General features: G+C 40.4%; 1 long non-coding RNA gene across 2 annotated transcripts; it reads right to left on the minus strand.

Moving 5' to 3' along the window:
- Positions 1-835: 835 nt before the first annotated feature.
- On the minus strand, positions 836-23,208 carry LOC142827129 (uncharacterized). Of its 2 annotated transcripts, none has more exons than XR_012901576.1 (3): positions 23,092-23,208; positions 12,168-12,307; positions 836-1,141 (listed from the first exon to the last, which is right to left on the minus strand). It is a non-coding gene; the product is annotated as an uncharacterized LOC142827129 (long non-coding RNA). The 2 variants fall into 2 exon arrangements; XR_012901574.1 differs by lacking the exon at positions 836-1,141 and adding an exon at positions 5,701-5,848.
- Between the last annotated feature and the right edge of the window lie 211 nt (positions 23,209-23,419).

Genomic DNA, 23,419 nt, shown 5'->3' on the forward strand with positions numbered 1-23,419 from the left:
CAGTATTGAAGATGTGGGCATACCATGATTTTCTATAGAGGCAATACTGTCTTGTTCTCGGTCCCTTTTTAAAAGATTCCTAATATTCTATTTGCTTTTCTTACTGCCGCTGCACACTGAGTGGATGTTTTCAGTGAACTATCCACAGTGACTCCAAGATCTTTCTCTTGAGTAGGTGTAGCCAAATTGGTCCCCATCATAGGATACGTCTAGACTACCGCGTTTTGTCGACGGAAGTTTTGTCGACAGATACTGTCGACAAAACTTCCGTCAACAAAGAGCGTCCAGACACATTGAGTTCTGTCGACAAAGCAAGCTGCTTTGTCGACAGAACCCCGTAGTCTGGACGCAACCCTACAGGCAATAACACCTTCTGTCGACAGAACTCTGTCGACAGAAGGTGTTTTGCCTCGTAAAATGAGGTATACCAGCGTCGACAAAACTGCTGAGTTCTGTCGACGTTATGTCGACAGAACTCAGCGGTAGTGTAGACGCTGGTATAGTTTTGTCGACAAAAGTCCACTTTTGTCGACAAAACTCGGTAGTCTAGACACACCCATAGTGTATTTATAGTTGGGATTATTTTTTCCAATGTACATTACTTTACATTTATCAACATTAAATTTCATTTGCCATTTTGTTACCCAGTCACTTACTTTGCCCAATCTTATTTTCTGTTAGTGGGTCTCTGACAGTAAAGTCACAACGGAGCAACTTTCCAAAGGATATACTGGAAGAAGAGATCCTGGGAAAGGTGGCTATCAAGTTAAGGGAAATGCTCAACATTTTCCAGGGGTTCACTACCAATGACAATTTGTGGGAGAATGGGAGTGAGTTGCAAGTCATCTTTAGCATGCATGAGGATAACACACTTGTCAGCGTACTGAAGATCAGTAATAACAGAACCGATGACATTAGTTTTAGAAAGAAGATGTTGTACCGTATATGGAAGAGTTGGTCATTCATGCAATATTTAATCCCAGTTCTAGAAGAAATGTGGTCATGAATAAGATTATGGCAAGGGAGATCTTAATTATTTTATCTTGGCTGGTTAGGCATATAGATAGTTTTGGCCATCTGTAGTTTGACACAGGTTAGCTTCTATAGTAGGCATTTAATATAGTAATCTGAACTCTTCATCCTGAAAACAAATTTAAAATATATTTTTCATTTAGTAAATACATTTTAAAATTGTATTTTATATAGAAATAAACTTTGATAAGAAGAGGTTCACATAGACTGAAGAGAAATCATATCTACCACTCACTTGACAAGGGCAATCTAAATTTGGCCTTTTCACAAAGTAGGAATTTTCTGTAATATTTTTACAAATGATTTGCCTGGAAGTGACTTATTTGACCAGGGATTGCTACTCAGTGAGTGCAAAAGGATTTAAAAATTGCTCTAGTGGCAGAGCAGGAGACATGAGGTGTGTGTCATGAAACCAACGGGAGCAGAATGAATAGTGTTTGTGTCATGTTACTTATTGGAACAGTTGTTGATGGACTTCCTGAAATCCAGCTATATCACTGGAGGATTCAGAAAGAAAACAGAAATCCTAAAGACTGAAAAACTTATACCTATCCATAGGCAATTCTGGCAGGCAGAACATGTGAACTCAGTATGGGTCTGCAGAAGGCAAACAATACACTGAGGGGTGACATGAGGCCAGCCTTCTGAGATATATGGCATCTTTACTAGGTCTGACAGACAAAAGAACAGAGGAAAGAAATCAAGATGGTTCTTCCAACAGCATGGTACAAGGGAGTTGTGGCTTGGCTAATGTGGACTATATTTTAACCTTGGTTTCTCCCTGATAACCTAAAGACTTCTCAGTGCTGTGCTCCAGCTGAGAAATAAACCCTATGCTGTTTTGAAAGGCTGCCTAGTGTCACTGCAATTACTTGCTGAGGTGCACTGATCCCTGAAGAATAAATGTTTGCACAGGAGTTTCTCAGTTAGATTCTTGGGCAGTACTCACAATATGAAACAGGAGTATTAGAATCAAAAGATCCATTCTAGCAGTGAATGGGAGTGTCTGGGGTCTGACACATTGAACAGGTTCCTCCAATGGACTGTTCAAAAGCTGGGGCTAGCAATGAGTAGGGATCTGTTACTGGCCCTAATACTAATAGCTTTTTCTCATCTTCCTTCAGCTAAATATCTCAACAGACACATGTATTTCTCTTGCGCAAGAGAACTCATTCAGAGTACCATCTCTTCCATCTCCATTCATTCAGACCCTCCCTTTACCACCCCTGTCTAAAACCTTGGGGCCAGCTTGCCTCAGAACTTTACTTCTAATATAGTCTATGTTTGTAAAATTGCTTGTCTTGCTCTCTGCAGCACTATCCACACACAACCCTGAGAGCTGTACCTCCACGGAAGACTTTATCCAGGCTTTCATCCCCTTTCACCGTGAAGTATTTCCTGATCCCACTGAAGACTGGAAAAATTCCCATTTATTTCAGTGGGGCTCAAATTTGACCCCTTGATTACCAAAACTTTTCTACTACCTTCTCAAGCTCCAGCTCTGCAGACTCTAGAATGAGCAGAATATTGCATACCTTAAAGGGTTTCTCTCAATACTCTCCCTCCCCCTCAATTGCTTTCACTTGTCTGACACTAGCCTTCTCTCTAACCTGTCACTGATGCTGGTGCAGGTGACCTCCTTCCTGCATTCCTCCTATATGAAATGACATTTGAGTCTTGTTGATCCTCTCTCTCATTTAAAATCGCAGCTGAAAATATAATTTCTTCTATACTTTTTGATCAATTTTACACTGCCTCAAAGCCAGTTTCCCACTAATGATAAACAAATATTTTGTAGCCTATTTGATTGAATATACTTAGGACTCAATTGTGTCTGGCCCTTGTATAACTATGAAAAGGTGGGAGAGGGTTCCAAGAAGCTCTTGAAGAGGGAATAATGCCTCTACCTGCCCTTTTACACCAGGCAGTGGATCAGGCCGCATGTGGGCAGAGAAGGGAGATGGAGATGCAAGTTCTGCCACATTCACCCTCTGCTGCTCGAGATTATTTTGCCAAAGGAAGAAGGCCACCAAGGCCTTGCATTGGATTAATGCACCTCTGTACTGCCATCCAGTCTTAAGGGGATAAGGGTACATATCAGAATGCATAATGATATTATCAATCATAAGAACATGAGAATGGCTATATTGGGTCAGACCAAAGGTCCATCTAGCCCAATATCCTGTCTTTCGATAGTGGCCAATGCCTGATGCCCCAGAGGGAGTGAACAGAACAGGGAATCATCACATGATCCCTCTCCTGTCATCCATTCCCAGCGTTTGACAGAGGCTACAGACAGAGGCTAGGACAGAGGCTAACCATCCTGGCTAATAGCCATTGATGGACCTAACCTCCAGAAATTTATCTAGTTCTTTCTTGAACCCTGTTAAAGTCCTGGTTTTCACAACAGGCTGACAACGTGCTGAGTGAAGAAAAACTTCCTTTTGTTTGTTTTAAGCCTGTTACCTATTAATTTCGTTTGATGACCCCCTAGTTCTTATGTTATGGAAACAAGTAAATAACTTTTCCTTATTCACTTTTTCCATACCAGTTATGATTTTATAGACCTCTATCATATCCCCCCCAATCTCTCCTTTTTTCTAAACTGAAAAGTCCGAGTCTTTTTTATCTCTCCATATGGGACCCGTTCCAAAGCTCTAATCATTTTTGTTGCCCTTTTCTGAATCTTTTCCAAAGCCAATCTATCTTTTTTTATATGAGGCGACCACATCTGTGGGTATATCTAGACTGCATCCCTCTGTCAGCAGAGGGATGCAGATTAGGCAGATCAATATTGCAAATGAAGCGGGGATTTAATTAGCATAAAAATGGCCTCTGTGTTTGCTGACTCAGCACTTTGTCGGCAAAAAGCAGCAGTCTAGAGGGGGATCTGTTGAGAAAAAAAGCCTTTTTCGACAGACCCCTTATGCCTCCTGTAAGGAGGTTTATAGGATCTGTCGAAAAAAGCTTTCTTTCTCGACAGATCCCCCTCTAGACTGCTGCTTTTTGCTGACAAAGTACTGAGTTTGCAAAAATGGTGGCCATTTTATGCAAATTAAGTGCGGGATATCTAAATCCTCACTTCATTTGCAATGTCGACCTGCCTATTCTGCATACTTCTGCTGCCAGAGGGATGCAGTCTAGACATACCCTGTATGTAGTATTCAAGATGTGGGTGTACCATGTTTTAATATATAGGCAATAAGATATTGTCTGTCTTATTCTCTATCCCATTTTTAATTATTCTTAACATTCTATTTGCTGTTTTGACTTCTGCTGCACAGTGAGTGGATGTTTTCCGAGAACTATCCACAATGACTCCAAGATCTCTCTCTTGAGATGGTGTAGCCAAATTAGTCCCCATCATATTGTATGTATAGTTGGGATTATTTTTTCCAGTGTGCATTACTTTATATTCATCAATATTAAATTTCATTTGCCATTTTGTTGCCCAATCAATTAGTTTTGTGAGATTATTTTGAAGCTCTTCACAATCTGCTTTGGTCTTAACTGTTTTGAGCAGTTTTGTATCATCTGCACATTTTGCCATTTCACTGTTTATCCCTTTCTCCAGATCATTTATAAATAGGCTGAATAAATTTAGTGCCAATACAGACCCTTGGGGGACACCAGTAAGTTACCTCTCTCCATTTTGAAAACTTACCATTTATTCCTACCCTTTGTTTCCTGACTTTTCACCAGTTTTAACCATAATTGTGTCATATCAATTGTATATTAATCATTAGTTGTAGCACACTAGTAGATACATAAACAGAGTGGCAATCTTTCAACACAAACCTAAATGTTAAAGGGTTATTGATTTACACAAAGTGCTAATTTCTTCACAAAAGAAATTCTAGACCATATCTACTTGGAAATCTGATCTAATCTGTCACTGAGATCAACTAAAATGTAATTGAAATTCCAGCTCATTGAAGGACTTGTATCTTTGCATAATGAAATAAGTAGGGTAGCATTCTTGATGCCACATTTTCTGAAGTAGAAAACAACACTGAAGCCGTTCAATGGATAAGAGAGTATAGTAGGCGGAATACTTTAACTCTCCTAACTGCACTATAGAAGCTTTGTTTTCTTGTTCAGATATATATGATGCCTGTCCTGTCCCTAACCACCAATAGGGAACATGATCAGAAGGCTTTGCCTGAAATAGGGGACACTTTCCAGCCATCCCTTGAATGAATGAATATGTGACTTGGTTGATGAGGGTGTTAAGGTTGTTAGATGATGTAGAGATTTTTCCTGCTTGTTGTGAATTGTGTGCTGCAGTTAATATCAGACTAGTTTATGCAAGCGTGGCTTGTAATTTCCGTAGTATTGAATGTGTGTGGATTTTTCAGACAGGTATTAGGGGAAGTCTTTCTTTGAATTGCACTTGGCAAGCTTACCTGGAAATTAATGAAGTTTTGTGTGGGGATAAGTGAGAGGGATTATACTGTCATTAATGCAGAGTGCTGAGCAATTACTTATCAGAATAATTTCACCAACTTCAATAGGATTACTTAGTTGAGCAAGAGTTTGCTAATGTAAGTAAAGATTGAACAGTTGGGCAATTAACCAAAATTCTCATGTCACCTATGTTCTTGAGGATGAAATAAATATTGCTTTCATTCAGTAGCCTGTTTTCATAGAATGACCTTTACCTGTGTGATCTGTTGCATACAGAAAGTAGAGGAAGAAGGAATTCAGGTGGATGGATTAGGACTCTGGAGAAAAGCACAGCAAAATACTGAAATCGAGTTCTTTCAAGGAGTAAGATTCTTAGCTCTTCAAAATTAATGTATCCTGGTTTTTTGGACTGTAAATAAAACAAAACAAAATCCAAAACAAAAATGAAATGCATTTCACTGCTGTTACTGGAAGCATAATTTTAGAATGAGGGAAGACTGTCAATCTAGTGACAACTAGAACTGACTCAAAGTACAAAGTTGAGAAAGGAGTAAAGGTAATGTTTCCATTGAGGAATCATAGATGAGGAAGAGGACAGGGATGGGGGAGTCTGTGGCAGGAGAGCCAGGTACAACGAGTGGTAAATCAGTGTATGAGGTGACTTACATGAGTAACATCAGTCTAGAGCAGCTACTGATTTTAGGGTGAACTGTGGTTATAGCACTCACACTATGTCTCTGACATTGTCATACCCAGTCTCTGGCAGGGAAAGGTGGATGCAACATAAGGGTAAAGTTCTTTGCTATAGTGTTTTCTCAGGTTCCTGTATAGTAGCCCAGAGTATTGTTGGCACACAGTGCAGTTAATCATTCCGAAATGGAATACAAAATATAGTGTCCTGCTGAAGGGAAAGGGGAGGGCAAGTGCAAAGCACTGCATGATTGCATGAGTGATGTGGAGCAGACTGAAAATATTTCCTATAACTAAGATCAAAAGGCTTTATTGTCTTATAAGATGCTAAACACATCCTAAATTGGTCCATGAAGCTAATGTTCACCATCCTGAAGGAAGTTGAAAAGAGCATAGCATACTAAATGCAGGTCAAATTACCCCATTGAACATACCTGACAAACAGATCAAGGAAAGAAAAAAGCACACCCACGCAAGGGACTATTTTTCTGCAATAATGTTTGCCTCATCCCCTATGGCTGTGTTATACAAGTGGTCAGACATGATGATCATGGTGCTCTCTTTTGGGCTTGGAATCACTGAATTCTGTCATTCCTTTTTCTCTACTAATGAATTGAATTCATTTCAATTTCTTATTCTTATTTGTTCTGCATTTATGTATGAGGGTTCTTTCTAGTCATTTATGGCCGTAAGATTTCATTTCTGAGCACTCAGCAGGAAGACTGGTTACTCATTTGTTAAGCACTCTTAAATCTAACAAACAGTTGTTGTTCCTAGATTTTTTGGTGGGCTTTAGTTTATTGGTGTTTGCATTCCTTATCTCCTCTACTTCCAGCTTTTCTGTTCAGGTTATAAGTAACTGAAATTCTGGCTGCAAGGACTCATTCAAATGTTTTCTTGTGCAAAATTCAAAGGTCTCTCATGTCCACTCAAAGTGCCAAATTCTGCAGGCCATCAATCTAAATTATGCAACTTCAGTTAAGGGATAGTGTAGTTGAAGTTGACAAATTTAGATCAACTTGCCATGGTGTCTTTGCTGCAGTGAGTCAATGGCAGATGCTCTCCAGGTGACTCTACTCATACTTCTCATTTTGATAGAGTACAAGAGTCAACTGGAGAACACTCAGCAGTCAATTTATCATGCGTATTGACCACTACAACAGCATCTATCACTGCCTGTTGATCTGGCAGATAGTGTAGACATGTCCTTAGATGAACATACGCAGTTCCCATTTCATTTAATGGAAATGAGACACGCGTATCAAAAGGTAGAATTTTGTCCTTAGCACGAGTAAATACCACCATGTGTTCTGCTATCTTGTTAAATGATCATGGTATTATGTAATAATATTTTGGGGGCTGCCTCTCAGATTTAAATTGAGCACATGATCTGTCCAGCTACATCAGAGGGATATCTTGTACTCTGTTAATTGAAATACATACTCATCTTAAGCCAATCAGTGAATGAAATTTTGCAATCTTTACTTGAATAAAATTCCCAGTGATGTATTGCAAGGTAATAGACTTGTGCCTAGGACCAGTTTCTGATCTCATAACTGTATAACCAAGATCAGCATATTGGCTGTGTCTAGACTGGCAAGTTTTTCCGCAAAATCATCTGCTTTTGCGGAAAAACTTGCCAGCTGTCTACACTGGCTGCTTGAATTTCCGGAAAAGCACTGACGATCTCATGTAAGATTGTCAGTGCTTTTCCAGAAATACTATGCTGCTCCCGTTGGGCAAAAGTCTTTTTCTGAAAGACTTTTGTGCAAAAAGGCCAGTGTAGACAGCACAGTACTGTTTTCCGCAAAAAAGCCCCAATCGCGAAAATGGCGATCGGGGCTTTTTTGCGGAAAACCGCGTCTAGATTGGCCATGGACGCTTTTCCGCAAAAAGTGCTTTTGCAGAAAAGCATCCTGCCAATCTAGACGTGCTTTTCTGAAAATGCTTTTAATGAAAAACTTTTCCGTTAAAAGCATTTTCGGAAAATCATGTCAGTGTAGACGTAGCCCTCGTGTTTTGTATGCCATGTATTGGTATTTCAGTCATGTTTCTGCTTTGTACAAGAAATCCCTCTTGCTCAACATTACCGAGAACAAATGACAGGGAGTTAGATGTGTCTGCTTGGCACTATTCCAAAACAAATTATGGGGATTGCTAGTTGCTCATTCCCCACCTTCTTACCCCTCCTAAAATCTCCCATGTGGACAGACTACAATCACTATTGCTGTTCTATTTCCACTGTGATAACCCCAAGAAGCCCTGATCAGGAATCAGGGCCCTATTGTTACTGTTCACTCTGCTTCTATGTTATGTCCAGTCTCCTTCCCAGACTCACATATTCCAAAGCCAGAAGGGACAACTGTGATAATCTCTTCTGTCCTCCAATATAACACTGCCCCCAGAACTACCTCTCTCATTGCTAATGATTCCTAGAACATAGCTGTTAGGGGAAAAAAATCCAGATTTAAAAATTACTGGAAGCTGAAGCCATACTGGAAATAAGGCCCAGATTTTTAACAGCGAGGGTGATTAACTATTGGAACAAATTAGCAAGGGAAGGAGTGGATTCTCCATCTTTTGATGTATTCAAATAAAAACTGGATACTTTTCTGGAAGAGATGCTTTGATCAAACCCTACTTATAAAGCTCAAGAGAGGAGAAACTGGGTGAAAATTAATGTTGAGGAACAGACAGGTCACTTCCAGCCTTAAACTCTGAAGTTGGATTGTGAGCTCTTTGGAGCAGTGACTATCTACTACTCCTCTACCGTACTTAGTGAGCAGTTCAAAATGAGGTCCTTGTGCTGCCATAAAAAGTCATGATTAAATAACATTGTGCAAGGCAGTAAGGGTATGTCTACACTACCCCGCTAGTTCGAACTAGCGGGGTAATGTATGCATACCGCACTTGCTAATGAAGCCCGGGATTTGAATTTCCCGGGCTTCATTAGCATAAGCGGGGAGCCGCCATTTTTAAATCCCCGCTGCTTCGAACCCCGTGTAGCGCGGCTACACGGGGCTCGAACTAGGTAGTTCGGACTAGGGTCCTATTCCGAACTACCGGTACTCCTCGTGAAACGAGGTGTACCGGTAGTTCGGAATAGGCACCCTAGTCCGAACTACCTAGTTCGAGCCCCGTGTAGCCGCGCTACACGGGGTTCGAAGCAGCGGGGATTTAAAAATGGCGGCTCCCCGCTTATGCTAATGAAGCCCGGGAAATTCAAATCCCGGGCTTCATTAGCAAGTGCGGTATGCATACATTACCCTCCTAGTTCGAACTAGGAGGGTAGTGTAGACATACCCTAAGTTATTAACTGTTGCTATTGTGGTAGTGCCAAGAGGCCAGTCCCCATGTGGTAAACTCTGTCCAAAGATAAAAGAGAGATGGTCCTTATCCCAACTAGCTTGCAACCCAAATATAATACAATAGACAACAGGTGGATACATTAAACAGACTAGGGGTGAAGAGGAAAGTGCAAGGAAACAGTGAGATATCTGTGAGTAGTAAAATAAGCAGCCGTCACAGAATACCAGCTGTCTAGCCTTTAAATGACACTTAAATATCTTTACATTTCAGAAGTCCTTCAGCACATACTGTGGTCTGATCTCACTTAAAAATAAATAGTATAAAATAAACTATTCCCAACTCTAAATGGTCAAAAGTCATAAATCAGCTTCCCCAAAAGTTATGAGATTTACATGAATACATGATTTGCTTTATAGGGTTTGGACTTTAGTGTGTGTGCAGTTGACTGCAGAAAAATAGGCTGAAAACAGAAACCATGAATGTTACTAATAGTGTACCCTAATACTTAGATAATGTTTTTAATCAAAACAATTTAGAAAGGAGGTCAAAATCATTATCCCCATTTCACAAATGTGGAACTGGGACACAAAGAGCTATGACTTACACAAATGCAGCCAGCCCACCAGTGGCAGAGATGCAATAGAATTCTGGTCTCATAAATCCCACTTCAGTGCTCCATCCAGTGGGCAACATTGCCTCAGACACCTTGGCTTGGATATTTATGTTGATAGCAGTACCATAAATGTTACATTAAATGTTTTATCAATGATAAAATTAGTTATTTTAATGTACTTTTGTTTCAGTGTGTTGATTTACTAAATAATAGAGCTCCCCCTTCCTTCAGACAAAATACTTTTTACGCGCACTGTAAATATCATACATTTTGTATAGTATATGGATTTGTTCCATTACAAAGATAGCTAAAATAGGCCAGGAGTTTTAGTCAAACAAACTGTCAGATATCCTAATGCTCAATGCTTTTAATGATGCAGGGCATTTTGGTATGTGTTGTTAAATACAGCAGATTCTTTTGAAAGACAATCCTAATATCTCTGGGCTGACCTTGTACAACAACTAAAAGAGCATATCAAAGGCTGCTTGAAATTGTTGTTCCAGCACTTACAGCGCTTTTAATTGTAATTTTCTCTCCCCTGCTTCACATGAGAAATTATACTAACCTTTGGAGCCATAGTTGTCATAACAAAACTATCACACATAGTCTGTTTCATCATATTATAGTTTAAACATTGCAGCTGCTAAATACACACATTTTCTTGTCTCCTGTGAACTTCTAGCCTTTACTGTAGCAATGTTCAGCAGTCTAGGTGCTGGGAGGTGAATGAAAAAACTGCAGTTTGAAGGCACTGAAAGGTCTAGAGAAGCAATGGACACTTTTTTGTACTAAACTAGTAATGTCAGTAGAGAATCTCCTAAAATAAGTCAATATTTGTTTTATTCTCATCAGACATATACTGACTTGAACATAGTTGTTATCCTTTGGAGCCTGATCCTAGAGTCTCTATTAAGACAAAACTCCCACTGACTTCAGGAAGCTTTGATAGAGCTAGAGCTGCAGGATTCCCAAGACTAAAGTGGACAAATACATACTATACATAGCAGCGCTATAAAAGGAACACTGAATGTGAAACTCGTGGCTCAAATTAATCATTAGTGCGTAAATGGTATTGCACCAGGGACAAATTTAGTCCTTTAAGTTTCAAGAAAATAATCCTAACTTACATTACTATTAACATCCACATTTGAGGGAGATTGTCAAAGGCACAAATGGCTGAATTCCCTTTGGTGCTAAAATGGAAGCCTCTCTCTCTTCCTCCTTCCTGCAAAGACCAGACAAAAGTAGCACATGTTTGGAGGAACACTGATTCTGCATTTCCAGGAGCACAAATCACCTGGCACACTCAAGGATTGGTACAGCATGTACATTCACCCTGCACATCAAGAGTCTGAGGGAGGCACAATTCTTCCTTTGGGTGATACAGTTCCACCCACCCCTCAACACTCCCTGGCTAAAATGTAAATTACATAATTTGTCCCATTTTAAATCTACATTTTGGAGCAAAGCCAGTTGATGGTTTCTCAATAAGCATTGGCTTTTCAGATGTGCTCAATAACATTAACTGGGGCCACATTTTCCAGAGACATCTACTGTTTAAAGTGTCAGGCTTTTCTTAAAGGCTGTTTCTATCCATTGTGCCATTCCACCTGTGCGGATATTCTTTTGGGAGGGCCTTGTCTCTAGAAAATCTGTGGAGGATGGCCCGTTTTAGAATAGAGTGCATAAACTTTGTTACTTTAAAGGTAAGTGATGTAACTGCTGTGATTTCTAAGGGTGTGTCTACAGTGCACCATAGGTTGAAATAAGATACGCAATTTGAGCTACGCAAATTGGGTATCTTATTTCAGAATAACTCATTTCATAATTTGGTGCTGTCTACACAGTGCCAAATTTTGAAATAACCCACTATTCCAAAACATCCCTTACTCCTCATGGAATGAGGCTTACAGGGACATTGGAATAGCGAGTCCATTATATTTCAAAATAATGGGCTTGCTGTCAAGACGTAGGATAGCTATTTTGGGATTCCACCGGTATCCCAAAATAGTGCTGCAGTGTAGATGTAGCCTAAGTGCCTCGTTTACAAGAAATTCAAAATTTTAACTATCAGTTTCCAATTGTTACCTATGGTTATGTTGCCTCTAGATCTTACCTGACACAGAAGGCCAAATTCTTCTTTGGTAAAAGTTCTCTGAAATCAGTGGTGCCACACCAAGAATAAATTTGGCCCAGATGTGCAATAAAAAGATAGAGCAAACAATATCTCATGCTGAGTGCCTTGCTTCCTGATCTCTGAAAGACAAAGTAAATCCCTCTTAAAAATCAGTCAACTATAAAACTTTTTAAAAAGGCTATTTACCAGTAACAGATCAATTAGCAAACATACACTTAAATAATACAGGATGGGTAAAAGGTCACCAGTCCCTGTTGCACCATAAAGATTATTGTTACTATAGAAAAGGGATCTACAGTCGAGCTGGTATATCAAGATCTTTACTATGACCACAGAAATTTTGCCAACTGCCTTAGACAGCTAAATAAGTATTTGTAGTTGCATAATCTTCACATGTTCGATATACACAATATCTGACAGTATAAGTAGAAAAGTAAAGTTGACAATTTTTGAGGGTCACAGTTGTCTCAGTCTTCATTAGTTTATTATGAAGAGACTTCTGTCTGGTTCGTTAGGAGGTAGCCCTCTTTGCTACCCCTTAATGCAGACTCTGGATTTGTATGCAGAAAAACAGTTGTGGCACAGCAGAGCTGTGGAGATTTTATATTATATTGGGCAGGGCCTCAGAAAGAAAAAGGTTGAGAACCCCTGCTGTAGATGGACCTTACTCCTACGTGGCACAGTGGATTTCCCTGGTCCATGTTAGAAACCTCCCGAGCCAAAGGAGTTAATCTGAATTGTGGCATGTGACCACTCCATGCATTACCAAATATTCTTGTATTAAGAACATAAGAACGGCCATACTGGGTCAGACCAAAGGTCCATCCAGCCCAGTATCCTGTCTGCCGACAGTGGCCAGTGCCAGGTGCCCCAGAGGGGGTGGACCACAAACAACGATCAAGCAATTTGTCTCCTACCATCCTTCTCCAGCCTTTGACAAACAGAGGCCAGGGGCACCATTCCTTACCCCCTGGCTAATCGCCTTTTATGGATCTAACCTCCATGAATTTATCTAGCTCTTTTTTAAACTCTGTTATGGTCCTAGTCTTCACATCAGGGCCAGACCGAGCCATTCCAGCGCCCTGGGCAGACAGGTTAATTGCGCCCCAGGTTGGGAGAGGGCGCATGCGTGACCCCAACCCCCATGCCAGCGCGTGGGGGAGGGCACGTGGAGCTGGTGGCAGCAGGACGCATGTGCCCGGCCCAGCCCAGCCCAGCTACTGCCACTGGCATGCAACCCGGGACCGCTCGGGGTGAGCCGAGCCGAGCCATGCAGGGCCCCACGGCCGCAGGGGGAAGGGCGCTGCTGGTCAGCGCTGCAGGGGTTAACCACTGCCCTGGGTGGCCACTGCAGGGTGGCCGCTCGGAGCTGCTGCCGCTCGGAGCTGCAGGGTGGCCGCTCGGAGCTGGGTGCGTGGCTCCTGATAGCAGCTATGAGGGGCGCTATGCGCCTCTTACAGCTCCCATCAGGTGCCCCCCCATAGGTTGGTGCCCCTGGCAGCTGTCTGGCTAGCCCATGCCTTAATCCGACCCTGCTTCAGAGCCTCCTCTGACAAGGAGTTCCACAGGTTGACTGTGCGCTGTGTGAAGAAGAACTTTCTTTTATTAGTTTTAAACCTGCTAACCATTAATTTCATTTGGTGTCCTTTAGTTCTTATATTACGTGAACAAGTAAATAACTTTTGTTTATTAACCCTCTCCACAGCACTCATGTTTTTATATACCTCTATCATATCCCCCCTCAGTCTCCTCTTTTCTAAAATGGAAAGTCCTAGTCTCTTTAGCTTCTCCTCATATGGGACCTGTTCCAAACCCTAATCATTTTAGTTGCCCGTCTCTGAACCTTTTCTAATGCCAAAATACCTTTTTTGAGGTGAGGAGACTACATCTGTATGCAGTATTCAAGATGTGGATGTACTATAGTTTATATAGGGGTAGTAAGATATTCTTCATCTCATTTTCTATCCCTTTTTTAATAGTGTCCTATTTGCTTTTTTGACTGCCGCTGCACACTGCGTGGACGTTTTCAGAGAACTATCCACAATAACTCCAAGATCACTTTCCTGATTAGTTGTAACTAAATTAACCCCCATCATATTGTACAAATAGTTGGGGTCAGGGATAGCTCAGTGGTTTGAACATTAGCCTGCTGAAGTAAGGGTTGTAAGCTCAATCCTTGAGGCAGCCGTTTGGGGCAAAAATTGTCAGGGATGGTAGTTGGTCCTGCTGTGAAGGCAGGGGACTAGACTCAATGACTTTTCAAGGTCCCTTCCAGTTCTAGGAGATAGGCAATCTCTATTAATTTAATCCCTTCCAGTTCAACAACTGCCTTTTTGAGGTGCACTGTGTGCAGTAATCCAGATAAAGGCAACCATTCATTTATTATAATGGTGGTATACTATTTTCTGTTTTATAGTCCATCTTAGTCCATCTGCATGCTAACATTGTTTGTTTTGCTGACCACTACTGCACATTAATTAGAGGTCTTCAATGATGCATCCACCCAAGGATTTTTTCCTGACCAGATACCAATACTTGAGAATCTAGTAAAATATCTGAGTAGTTTAACTATTTTATCCAGTATTAATTCCTTTGACTTTGTCAACATTAATCTTGATCTGCTATAATGCTGCCCATCCATCTCGCTTAAGTCTCTCTGAATCTCCTACACTTCGTCTCTTCTGGCTATTGAGATTGGAAGTTCTTTGGAAGCAGGAACTGTAACTATCTGCAGTAGATCCCAGTCTCATCAGACCCCTCTCCAACCTTAACGTCTGCCAGCCACATCACTCCATCTAAAAATAAAACTCTCCCTAATCAGAGACTTTTCCTCAAAAGAGTGCAAAGTGCCAGAGACTCCACAAAATTCACTATAGACTTTGCTATTACAACTGTTTTCTCATAAAAGAGGCTCAGTTTTCATGTTAATGGGTAGTAGGGTAAAACTCTAATAAACAGGCACTAGTGTAAACCAGTGGTTCTCAAGCAGGAGGACATGTATGCATGAGGGTGCATAGAGGTCTTCCAGGGGACACATCAATTCATCTAGATCTTTGCTTAGTTTTACAATAGGCTAAATAAAGAGTACTAGCCAAGTCAGTACAAACTAAAATTTCATAGAAATATCTTGTTTATACAGCACTATATACTAGACACCAACATGTAAGTACAATATTTATATTCTAATTGATTTATTTTATAATCACATAGTATAGATGAAAAAGTCAGCAATTTTTTAGTAACAGTGTGTTGTGATACATTTGTGTTGTTATGTTTGATTTTGTAAGCAAGTAGCTTACAACTGAAGTGAAACTTGTGTGTACGCAAGACAAACCCGACTCCTGAAAGGGGTACAGTAGCCTGGAAAGGTTGAGAGTCACTGATGTAACAAAAAGAAGAAAGAAACATTTCATAGATGATTCACGCCTACTGCTGGGGCAGGGACAACCCTTGAGCAATGTGAATAGCTAGAGTCAGGCCCCCTCACCTCAACATAGCTCCCCTCCCCTGAAAAGCAGCAGCCCCTCTGTACAACTCCCAGCTGTTCATCTTTTCCAGCCCAGCAGGGAAGGGGTCTGGCCATAACGTGACTGAGCAATCTAGGAGGGCAAGTGGCCCCATATGCCCACCCTGTCTCACTTCTGCATTTGAATGACTTGTTTGTGGTCACATAGGAAGTTTGTAGCACACCAGGGAACTGAACCAAGCTCTCCTGGAGTCATCTTTCTGTGTCTAGCTGCATAGTCATCTTTCTGTGTCTCTGGACCCCAGTTTACCATCTGTTACAAGAAACTGCCTCTGCCTCACAGAGGTGTTGTGAGGATGACTGGAAGGCATGCAGTGGTGACAGGGGATATATACAGTGGTGATAGGGACTATATAAGATATTATAGATAGATCTCAGGACAAAACAAATGGTTCCTGGTATAAAGTACAAAATCTGCATTTCCGATATAATGGTACCAGAAGATTTACCTGATGTTACTCGGCTCCTTAAAGCAAATACATTTTGTTTTTCATCATTTACATTATTGTTCTGGAGTGGGGGAGGGGTTCAGTATGCCTGCTGTGCTGAGGAGAGGACAACCCCAGCCCACTCTCACTGCAACAACGTGGGGCCAGGTGAGAAGTTCCTGTCTATGGCTGCTGCAGCTGCAGCTTCAGGGGCACAGCCAATGGAGGAGTGCATGTCCCTCAGCTGTGGGACAGACAGAGACACAGACATACAAAAAGATAAACTCTCTCAAATATATAGTAGAGAACTGTCCTTTTCTCCACCCTGCTCCCTGTTGATCCAATGAAGTTATAGCTGTCCTGGTCCCCATCTCTGCCCCCCTGCTGCTCCTGTGTTAATTCTACAGCATAACTAGCCCTCCTACCAGACCACCCCCCCCCCATTTCCATTTTATGAGAAAAACAATTAAATTCCAGGCACATCCCATTATCCTGGCACAACCAAACCCTGACCTTACATTATGATAAGAGGAAGCTGCATACTAAATTTGGTGGTTCTAGCTCTTACCATTTAGGAGGTGTTCTTGAACAAACAGACTCACAGATGGATGGACACAGACAGACAAAGTTTCAAAAATATATTGTAGATAGCACATTTTATAGTACATCTTCCTTTTGCTTATTCTATCTATTTTATGGTTTCCAATAGCACCTATTAGTATAATGTCTAGGTGCTGATGCACCTGATATTTTCTCCTTATGTTAGAAAGAAATGACCAGTGGCATATTGAGTTTTAGCGTTGAGTGAGATGACATATTTTACCAAGTTATAACTGCAGTGACATCTCTAAAACTGTACTAAGGTTTGCCTAACCACATTGCCAAGCTGTAAAAAGTTAGAGCAGGTTAATTATGCTGCATGATTTATGGTGTGTACATAACCGTCTACCATAATAGACTTAGCTTGATGTTAGTGGAAAGCAGAAACTATATTAGGATTAATAGCAACTCAGTTAGACTAACGATACATTGAAATTAAACCTAACAAACAGTAATTAATTGACTTAATCAACACTAACAATGAAATGATGAAAATAATAGACCTGAAGTTCTGTTTGTTTAACCAAAACATATTTTAAAGGATTGATTTGCCATTCATAAAAGTACAGTGTACACATTAATCTTCTTCCAGTGCCCCAAGAGTTACACAATGAATTACAGAGTCCGGCCCTTTATTTGGGGAAAGATGTGGGTTTGGTTCATTACGTGCTGGAGTTGAAAGACATTGAACAAGGGATAAAAGTAAGTCCATTCTTTCTTTCAAGTCGAAGTATGTTGTGTCAATAGTAATAATACCTGAAAAAAAACCCCTCCCCACATCAATGTAACACTAATGGCATCATCTTGGCTTTACGTACCTGATGTTCACTGTGGGGAAAGGAGCAGTGGCAGATGAATAGGAGGAGGCTGAGGTGCCATTTTATTGCTGTAGGAAAAAATGTTAAGAGGTTCAGAAGCAGCTCCATAGATGCTCCTTACAAAAAGGACAGCTTGTACCTCTCTCAGTGCCTGCTGTTGTCCATGGCTACGTCTACACTGGCCCCTTTTCCGGAAGGGGCATGTAAATTTCACGAGTCGTCGTAGGGAAATCCGCGGGGGATTTAAATATCCCCCGCGGCATTTAAATAAAAATGTCCGCCGCTTTTTTCCGGCTTTGAAGTAAGAATAAGAGCCTCCGGAAAAGGGCACTTTTTCCGGAGGATCGGGGCCAGTCTAGACGCTCTTTTCCGGCTTTTTTAAAAGCCGGAAAAAAGCGGCGGACATTTTTATTTAAATGCCGCGGGGGATATTTAAATCCCCCGCGGATTTCCCTACGACGACTCGTGAAATTTACATGCCCCTTCCGGAAAAGGGGCCAGTGTAGACGTAGCCCATGTGTGGATAGTAAGGCTGCGGGCAAGCTGTGCTCTCAACCTGTTGTCCACTGCAAGCCATGGAGTGCCAGCTGAGGACTCAGGTCTCCTTTTAGTGCTCAACAGGGCCTTATATTCTGCCTTACCCCTGTTGGGCTCCTCTGTGCCTTCTTGACCCCAAGTGCTCCTTTGAAACACATGCAGGATTTTGCCTTAACAGTGCAGAGTTAAATAAATATTATCAGTTTGAGAACCAATATTACCAATCACAAGCATTCAAAAAACCCCACAAGATTGACCTACAATCAAAAGATTTAAGTAACAATTGTTTTCTTTTAATTTGCCTTTTGGTTTTTGTGCTGTTAGAGCTCACAAAAGCTTTTCTCAGTGACTTTTGTGCTGTTAGAGCTTTTCAAGCTTTTCTCAGTGACTATGAAGTCTGGAAAAGTTTATTTTAACACGGAAACTGAGATTCCCATGTCAGAACATGATGCCATGGGCTGGGGCTTTAAGATACACGCTAAATATCATGAGACACATCATCAAATCATGAGAGCTGGGAACATTAACAGTTAGTTTACACATTAGTTATACATTTAACAAACAGTCCAGGTAGTTGCTGAAGTTACTATGTTTGCAGTTAGGAAGAATTAGGCTCACTACAGAAACCCTAGCTTTTGAAAGGGATTGTGTTGAAATTTCATGTCATAATGTTGTACTTATGTAAGTTTTCCATTTAAGTGTTCTTGTTTTTATGAAAAATAAGCCATCAAATAACAGGCATTATGTGATCGTGCAACTCTGTAGTAATGCTGTGAAATCAGATTACACATACTATAGCTGGGCAAAAAGAATTTCCATTCCATGGGAGATTTCAATGTTTCATAATTGTTTTTCACCTCAAATCAGAATGAGAATCAAAGTTTTGAAATTTCCCATGAAACACATTTTCCAAAATTTTGTTTAGGAAATAATAAAATGACCTAATTGAAGCACTGTGTTTGGTCTAAATATAATCTACAATACAATATGAAAGTGAAAGTCATAACAAAGCACTTGGGCATTGCTCAAATGAAGCATTGTTTTTCAAAAGAGTTACTGAAATCAGCATGTTCCTGAGGAACATTTCAATTTCATCAGATCAGCATTTTAAGAAGGAAAAAAAATCTTATTTCAGGAAATTGTTACCCATCTTTACTTGTAATGAGATTGGGTTCACATTTCAGTTTGTTCACAGTCTCATTATTGCTTCAAAAACCTGGTCTTATGCTAAACCTTCTTTCTTCCGTCTTCCACTCAAAGTCCGAGCACTCCTCCACCTTTTCTGTACTGATGTTTGGGGGTGCTGGTGATTTGCCCCATCGTGTTTCATTCATCTTCCTTCAGTTGGGAGGCCAGACATTTTACACCAGCTTAGAGATTCTCATATTTGATTCTCATTTCACTTATACAAGTGTAAATGAAGATTATTTCCATCAGAGTCAATGAGTTACAGTGATTTTAGACAAAAGTATCTCTATTACTTTTGACAGAACTACTCTTGATTTACCCTGGTGTGAGATCAGAATCAGGACTTAAGAGTTTTATAGAAATAGTCACTATTCCTTAAAATTTAGATGCTACTGAAATCAATAGGAAACAGCTTGGTGTAGTTCTATTCATTATTAGCTCAATAGTAATTCCTAAGCATCAAGCAAAAAGTAATTATTAACTTCTCTCAATATTTGAAATGGAAATTGGCTTAATAAATGGCAATTGCTGTTTAAATATTAAGTACAGTGACTACACCAATCTCCATAACTGATGTGATCTTCATAGTAAGATTCTTTTCTTTATGGTTTCTTGGCAACTACTTTGTGTATCTATAAAGAAATGTGCAGAGCAAAACCTATGGAGCAGGTCTTTTCCAAAGATGCAGGAATTCATTTGTGAATGGACTTTGGCAGTGTCCATTTGCAGGTAAAACAAATGATGCCAGTTCACTTGGAGAACTGAGTTCTAGCTAAAACCAAACCTCCACGAATACTCCCATCTTTGCTCATCTGGAGCCAAGAGAAAGACTGAACCAGTGGTTCATAATCCTCATAATGGACCATTAGGAGAGGAACAATTGCCCAAATAGTGCATTCCTGGACCATGTATGGATATACCAATACTTGAAAGAAGACAATGGAATTTTAAGCTGCATATGCTGAGGAACCAGAGTATGTGAAAGGAAGGTGAGAGAAAAGGTCTAAACCTGCTTGAAATATTCTGGTCAGTTTTGGCTCTTTATCAAAAGGATATAGACAACCTAAAGGGAAATCAAAGAAGGACAGAGAGAGTGGAGGGACTAATTTGCAAAGAAATAGAAGAAGAACTAAATATGTATCGTGGTTAAGCAATCATTGGAGGCAGGAAAGAAATTAAACAATTTACAAATATTTGAAGAGTATAAATGCCGGGGGGGTTGGGGGAATTATTTAGCATAAAAACTAGGAGTAAATTAATAAAGGTAAATTTACGTTGAAAATTTTCAAGGAAGAGGTCCGATAGAACAATCTGTTCATTACGCAATAGTCTCCCAAGAAGTGTAGTTGAAATCCCATTGCTTGCAGCATTTAAAGTTAGACTGGAAAAAATAATTATAAACATTCAACAAGGAACCCTCATGAACTAACAGGGAGATAGACTAAATGACCATATTGGTCCATTCTGTTTCTGAAGTCCATAGTTCTGTTAAAGAGGGGGTATCCAGTGCTATGTGTCCATACGTGTTATCCCAGTTAGAGATGAACCATTTCCACCTGCACTAGTTGACATTTTTCAGCTGTTTTCAATGATTGCCCCAAATACAATAACACAGCCTCTAAACATGGATCACTGTGGCAAAGCCTGCATTAGAGTTTTGTTGCAGCTTACATTTCAGTAAGGTGAAAACAGTCCCTATGTGCACAGCTACTATGAAGAGAGGGTCCAATATGTTAATCCCAAAGCTATAAACTACGTTGACAGAAGGCTTACACTAGAAGTAGAAGGTACACCTTCATTCTTCTTTTAATCATGCAAGACTTCTTACTTATCCATATCAGAATGGTTCATTTATTCCCATTCACTACTCCTATCTGGCCCTGGAAAAGCACAGAAATTGAAGTGTCCGGGTAGAGTCATTCATATAGGGAAAAAGCAGACCAAACTCAACCCTCCCTCATCTCCCCAAGTAATCACACACATGCTCATGCCATGCACACACACTGCATGTGATGTGTGACAAGATATAACCCAGAAAAACACTACATATGGACAACTTGGGGAAGGAAATGTAGGTATTCTTTATTCCCCTCTGGGATAGGTACAAACCCATCCATCATTCACACTACAGGAGCATCACGCACATTTCTTGGCCAAAGGTGTGAAAGGCTGTTTATTCCAACTCATGCAAGCACTATTCAAACACCAACATTTTCATACTGAATTGTTTGAAAAAAACTTGTCTACTATCATTAGAAGCACAGACAAAAGAAAACCTCCTTTCCTCTATGCAGGTTTTCAATCTGCATCCACGTGAACAGGAATGGCCCTACTAGAGTTTCTGTTAGTTTTGGAATGGCTTTCTATTTAATATACTGGCTTTTAAGTGTGTGAGCTAGTGAGCAATTGGTGTGCTTTACTGGTTGGTTCATAGAAAAGATAAGGTATCTGTGCTACCATGGTTAGGTTTTTGCATATAGTTTTACTTATTTACTGGCACAATTTCCCCATTGACTATAATTGTATCTGCTGAGAATTAGTGTCCTAGCCAAGAGTACTATTGTTACTATTTAAACAGAACTGAACTTGATGGAAAGTTATTCACCAAATTGCCCTAACAACAAGCATTAAAACTTTATTTTTTGTGTATTTTTGTACCGGTCTCATCACTCTAATTTCTCTCTAACACTGTTCAATTGGGGGGATTTTTGTATAGAAAAACTTGCAGCAAAATACAGGAAATAAAAATGTAAGAAGATAAATTTAGGATACATAATACATAATGAGCCTGATTTCTGGAGTCGGGGATAGGTTTCACTGGAGCTGAGTTATATTTTTCTTCATTCTCTTAATGTTTTTATGGTGTCAGTGATTCTCTTTGAGAAAAGGCTGATAAACAAAGGTCTTCTAATTTTACCCAGCTTCAGTACAGGCATGTCTTTCGAGCTGTGCTAGTGTCATTGCTCAAAACTGCTCAGCTGTGTTAGTAAATCTTCCTGGATTCCAGTGACTACAGTGCCATTACATGGAGTCCTTAAAATAATCCAAGGGGTGGGGATAGAGAACATGAACATAGTGACAGAGAACCACACAGAAGATTAACCTATGTCAGCATAGTAAATGGAGATTGTAACTCTCATGAGCAGGATTAAGCGTCTCCAGGATCTCTCCTGCAACTCTCCCCCACATGCACTCTTTTATCTTACCTTTATCAAAAGAAAAGAATTCTACTCCCAAAACTTTAAGACAGAGTTAAAGATTGAATTACTGGCAATGTTTGTATAGAATAAAGACTCATTGAATTGAAAACTGAAAATATGTAGCCTAGCAAGCAATGTTGTTTAATGTTATCCTTTAAAAGAAATAAGTTCAAGAAACTCAAGAAATTTGCAATTAAGGTACCAGTAGTAATCTCAAATTTGACCAACAGGTGGGAAGAGATATGGACACAGAGACCCTCTTGTTCCATCTACTCAAAGATGCTCAGATATAGTTCCATTATGAATAGCAAACTACTACCATCCTCCTGAAACCTTCTCAATTCACTGGCTGGTAAACCATTCATCTGCCCACTAAATTCAGGGCTATTTCGATCCTCCCTCTTCCAGTCCTGGATTTAAGGGACAGCATGGTTGGCATTTGCCAGCTGAGCCCTCTTGTCCTAATGTAAACAAGAAACTGGGGTGCTCTTCCAGCAGTGTAATTCTTCTAGCTTAAAGCAAAGTCAGCCCCTTGCCCCAGCCTACGCTGCCACTCCTCCTCTCTTTCCAAGTTTCAGATCCCTCTTCCAAGGTCCCAACACTTACAATTGTCTTCCTTTCCTTCTGGCTCCCCTGTACTTTGCTGCTATCGCTGGATTCAAGTTTGCCAGGAAGAAATAAGAAGCATCCACTTGTGGAAGGAGATCAGATTGGTACAATAGGGTTGCTAACACTGGTGGGATGTATTCCTGGAGATTTAATCACATGACATAATCATTAACTACAGATTAATCTTTAATTTCTGGAGACTCAAGGACAGGGGTGGGGAACCTGCAGTCCTCAGCTTGTCTGGAGCCAGCCTCTGAAAATCAAGGCTCCTCCCCATCATTGGGGAACCTGTGCTGGTACTCCAGCCCCTCCACTATCCCACCAT

The sequence above is a fragment of the Pelodiscus sinensis genome, chromosome 1 (genome assembly GCF_049634645.1).
Source record: "Pelodiscus sinensis isolate JC-2024 chromosome 1, ASM4963464v1, whole genome shotgun sequence".
Classification (NCBI taxonomy): domain Eukaryota; kingdom Metazoa; phylum Chordata; order Testudines; family Trionychidae; genus Pelodiscus; species Pelodiscus sinensis.